This window comes from Haliotis cracherodii, unplaced genomic scaffold (genome assembly GCF_022045235.1).
Source record: "Haliotis cracherodii isolate W230 unplaced genomic scaffold, xgHalCrac1.p SCAF_6, whole genome shotgun sequence".
In the NCBI taxonomy this organism is placed as follows: domain Eukaryota; kingdom Metazoa; phylum Mollusca; class Gastropoda; order Lepetellida; family Haliotidae; genus Haliotis; species Haliotis cracherodii.
In genome coordinates this window covers 37,525,706-37,531,627 of record NW_027266319.1, presented here as the reverse complement: position 1 = coordinate 37,531,627, position 5,922 = coordinate 37,525,706, and positions in this window count along the sequence as shown.

Here is a 5,922-nt window from a genome sequence, read left to right as displayed (position 1 = left end):
ACCGAAGAAAAATAAAGTGGACTTTGTTTTTTTATGACTGTGCAATGAGGGTATATCTAGTAGTATTTCTTTTATTATATCGGTGCACATTTAACCCAACGCAAGGAAAAAATGCGACACGAAAACTTTATATTATTTCACGTCAGGATGGAGATAACACACGGACAGCCTCACATACTTCGAAACGATGTTCAGAAAAATATTAGTTCACATTTATTTCCATGGTCATGTGCGTGGATATGGATTTCAAAAATATTTTCATCACGATTATTCAGGTCCTGCCTACATAAATCATCCTCTCTTGTAAACTACTTCGGCGTGAACACATGTTTGGTCTCGAAGCTCAAAGCAACAATGTCTCTCTCAGATGCATTTTTTCTCAATCCAAGACGAGCATCTGTCATAATGTCAATGCCTCGACAATCTTCCTGATTTCAACAATGTAATACAAACAGCCCCATTCACGGCGTCATCGCAAGATTCCTTCGAAATACCCACCTGCGTGATCAAGGTTACGACCTTGGCATGAATTAATAAATTAATTTGCATTTGTAGAAAAGAAATGTTTTCATGAATACTTATATTTTAAAAAACATCCTGTTCATGGTATTTTGGATTGCAGTTTTATTTAATTACTTTCTAAAACTTTTTGTTTTCCCTCTTACTGACCACGCGATCTCCTAGCAACCACGCCCCGTGAACGCATCCGTGTTTACAACTGTCAAGAACATTGCAAGTTCGCTTGCCTTCAATATGAGCAACAGAACATTTTCATGTGACGCTTAATTTGACGGAGAGTTGTTCGCGGTGATCCGTGAGGCTTTGGTCATTTCGATTATGGCATTTGTGACTTTATCGTGGAGAAAGTTCCAATTCAAGATTACATAATTCCGACCCCCAACTCGAATCAACAAGATGGCGCTTCTCCTCCCGCTTTTGCAAGTGCAACAGAAACTTTGACAAATTCAGTGACGATTCTTGGGATAAGTGGATCAGTGTCACAGCCAGATTTCATTGTGGAACCAGATGAAGGCGACTATGTATGTTCACACTACTTTTGTCAACCATGCGTGACACGGCACAGGCAATCGCAGTTAGGGAATGGTGCGTACACCATGTTGCAGAATTTCGTCGATTGGAATACAGCGCTACCAATACTTCTGGGTGAGTGAGTGAGTGTGTATGGTTTTACGCCGCTTTTAGCAATATTCCAGCTATCACGGCGGGGGACACCAGAAATGGGCTTCACACAATGTACCCATGTCGGGAATCGAACCCGGGTCTTCGGCGTGACGTGCGAACGCTTTAACCACTAGGCTACCCGACCACCCCCTCAATACTTCTGGGCTGAGCTTAGTAGACGAAGTGTTCGGAGAGATCGTAGATACTTGGACTTGAAGAAACGGATATTAAACGTGGCAGCAGATGAGATTTGGTGTGGGCAAAACGGGAAAGTGATCCCAGATTGTATTTTAAAACTTGTTTGCGAACTGTATCCGATATCCGAAGTGTTGATCTAATGATGAAACTCAGTTTTGTGTGTGAAAATTCTGTGAAAGAAAAGGAAATCCATAATTAAAGTTGTCTTGGAATATTGTATTGGAGTTTTCGTTGATCGTAAGTACAATATTATCTAGATTCGCCTAATGTAGGTCAAAACATCTAGAATATTTCATTACGTATCTATTAGTTGCTTATGTGCCTTGTTATGTTGATACACGTGACATATTCATATATTTTAGTGAAGCTGAAAAATATTGCCGCAACTTCTGGTGCTTAAAATTAGGCCCCTTCCTAAACACTAGTTGCAAAATCTGTGTAATAATATAAGTTTTATAAATATAATGTGAGTATTGTGTGGTAGGCCTTTAGATGAAACTGTTGAATGCAAATGACCAAAACTAAACAAATATCTGTAATGTTCGGACTGAACTGAAAGAAACGTGTCGTCAGATTCGTATTATGTATGGTTACTGTTACATTAACCGAAGATGTTGTCCTGCTGCTGTTCTGCCGTGAAAATATACAACACAATACACTTTGACCACAAATGCATTGAATGTGTCACATGTACACATGGCCATGTGGTTTGCTATTTATAGCGCAACCGTAAATAAGCTCCACCCACCGTGATTGATGCAGACACCAAACACGATCGATTCGATTGTTTATGATAAGACTACAGAAAATTTATTGACTTATATCTAGATATGGAGCCATTTGTGGTATCCAGTGTTTGTTATGCAAGTTGACACGAAGATTGACGGTAAATGGTGATCTTGTTTGCGTATGGTTTTCAAAACCCTTCTCCCGACACTCGGTTTGCGTTTACATCGTCAGTCACTGTTCGAAACTGAGACACCGCCACCTTATAGTCAGGGTGGGGCTTTAATCGCACACACATACATCCAAATGTATACCATGCATAGTTGCGCAAGTGGGCCGATGTTTTTAATTTACATTTGTCTTTCTGTATGCCCTGTTAACGTGAAATACCGTGAGTCAAAAAGTGAACTTTAGAAATTAGTACAGGTACAAGTAGCAAAGTGCAATACAAAAATACCCGTACTTATTAATGTAGATTGCTTTGCACCAATACCCGATAACAGCTCTACTCAGCAGATCTGAGAAAAATATTTTTTACAATTGACCTAAAAGCAAATAATGTGACATACGATGCCTCGATCATGTGACCCTTATATGTCTCTCTCAGTTTACTTCCTGGTAGCCAACCCGTGTGCTACTGTACAGACGTTGTATTACACAATTGTGAGGTGTTGGCGTGAGAGGTGAGTACTTACTGAGTTCTGTACATCTTGCTGTAAACCCGCGTGTATATATGAGTGAATTTCTATATACCTAGATGGAGAACACACATCATTGTTAACTTACTTTCCTAAAGTATTTAATCATATCATAACTTCAAGGACATATAGACTATAGACTGATGGGCACACAAGTAAACGTTATGTTTGAATGGTCATGTCGTTTCGAAATTCCAGTAAAATGCAATGCGTTCTCCCAATGATTACACATGCAGGTATACACAGTCAGGATAATTGCACAGTGCTTTAACAGTGCCTTCATATCGGCCATTGACACTACTATTCAAGGAAAGGTGATTATATATGAGTAATCCCGTGTGTATATATAAGTATGAATTTCTATATACTTAGATGGAGAGCACACATCATTATTAACTCTGCTTTCCTAAAAGTATTTAATCATATCCTAACTTCAAGGACAGCTATTGTAAACACTACACGATCACATTTCATCTCGACCGCACCTTGTTCTAATGTCTCCACAGAAACGTAAACAGGGAATGCGTTCTGCAAACATACATGTAAGCACTCTTTGCATTGTACACCTTCCTGAAACATCTTACTTGAACATACAGTTTGAATCTCTACTTATAGGATGACTGAATGTAAGTGTGTACCTTTTCTTGACATGCACTTTACTAGCTTTTGAAATACGATCGTACGATCATTGTAATCTCTCTGAACGTAATAAATTTGTGCCACGGTGATACGACGAATTTCTATATCCCCGGGTCGGTTTGACGAGTGAATTTATATGATCCAATATACAACAAACAATATAATAAGGTTTTAAAATACTGTTCATGCCTGTTTGAGAAGGTAAAGGAATCATGAATCATTGGAAAGTAGCTGGTAGCGGGTGGTCAGGCTCGCTGACTTGGTTAATTCATGTCATCGATCCCAATTGCGTGGATCGATGCTCATTATGCCAATCACTGAATTGTCTGGTCCAGACTCGATTATTTACAGACTGCCGTCATAAAGCTGGAATATTGCTGAGTTTGGCGTTCAACAAGAAACAAACAAATATCAGTAGCGACAGAGTTATCTGAACGACATAGAACGTGTATGTTAATGTCTGGGCTACTGCGGCGATAATTCGGGGTCTGCTCCGCGGTCAGTCAATAGGGAATAGTGTTAATCACTGGTCACAGCAAGCCTCAAAATATGACCATACATACATGGGGTAACTTCAGTAACATCCCGGATGGACATTATCGTAATATTAACCCGTGAGACGTTATTGTCACTGACAGCTCTTGCCAAGGTGAATATCCTTATAATCCCTCAGCAGTACAACGTTATGTTTCTCACAAAGTCCAAGGTGTGCGGCACTACCTGTGCTAGGTTACCCGTGCTTCGTTTCTGGGGGTCGCTTTACTGAAACCATAATAATGTCAATATAACTTTTACAGTAACTATATCCTTCCATCTCACTTCTCACTGCGGGTGCTTGGGTAGCCCAGTGACTCGTCACACCGAAGACCTGGGTTCGATTACCACGTGGATACAATGTCTGAAGTTTATGTCTGTCATACATCCCTGTGACATTGCTGGAACATTACTACACGCGGCATTAAACATTACACCCTCACCTGCTCGCATTTTGATCCGAACCTGTAGTTCAAACTCCGTGTACAAAGGAAGCACTCACTACCGTATGGCATATCTCACATGTACCATACATAGTACTATAGGGTCACGGCACAGGGATTTAATCACTTAATCTAAGTGCTTGCACTTTTTACAGGTAAAATCTCACGTGTTGACGTCTGTGTTATCATAGGGTTACATCTTACCATATTCGACTTACTGCATATAAAAATACATTGCACATTTGTTACATTATACATATTATTTCCTAGGTACAGTGTAATTATGCATCCATAGATTAGGATATATTGTTTTCCTATTTGTACAGAGCAGATAAACGTGTAGTTTACCCATTGCGACACTGTCTGTCATCTCAACCAGGGAGTAGCAGCTTAGTCAGATGATACATGAAACTTGATTCGTAATACATGTGCCGACTACTGTAAACCTCACATCATAGCCATATCAGTGACTACCTTATCGCATACTACCTTTGAAAACGTGATCCTAAATATATACGCTGTCTGGTCATTTATGACTGAAACACCGTGCGCTGAATATCCAGGTAAATGTATGTTTATCATCAAATAAGCATTAACTCTTTGTAGTGCTCACCCGAGCTGCTTCACATCCTTCACTTCCTGCTCCCCAACACATGTACTGATTGATTTCGGAGGTGAGTACGTATACTATATGTACAGGTTGTTATACAGTATAAGATATGTTAAGTAAGTCTTTAAGGAATATTTTGAAATTGCACATTTAATTCCTTCCCCTGCTTTCAATATGTATTCACCCATACAATGTATGTAATCAGTTCAAATCATATTACACATATATTCCTAAATTGATGTATTTTGATGGTACAACATGATTAACAGGGAAATTGAACATAAAATTCATAAACCTCGAAAATCAGACGTCAACATCGTAAGATTACTCGAAAATAGAGTCCCCATCATGGCGTGCGCCAACCTCCTCAGTTACATGCATCAGGGCTACACGAGTATTTTTCATTAACTTTGACAAATGAAAATGACATTTATTTACGAAAGGTTTAGGACTGGTTATTCTCTTACATGGATAATATATATTTGCAAGGATTTGTGTAGAGCGGAAAGCCCCCCAAACCCCCTGTTAATTTCGCGAGACGGGTACACTGCCGATGCGTTGATGGGTTAACAACTCAGGAGCCGTTGCCAAGGAAGGAGCTCGCCACAGAACTTACAAAAATAGCGGAAAGTACCCGGTAAACCCTTTTCGCATTACGTACATTGTCATATATCAAATGATTTAAAATGATTTTGCACAATGCAAATATTTTAGCCCTCATATCTTTTGATAAAATCATGAATCATCACTCGCCGAGAAAAACTCTAACTTCTAAGATCCTCAATTCTGCTTTTTAATCGACGCGTCCTTATGTACATGTTGAGACACTCTGGTAATAATTTATATTTGCAATTTATGTGATCAGAATTGTGAAAGTTTCCTATCCTTTGTC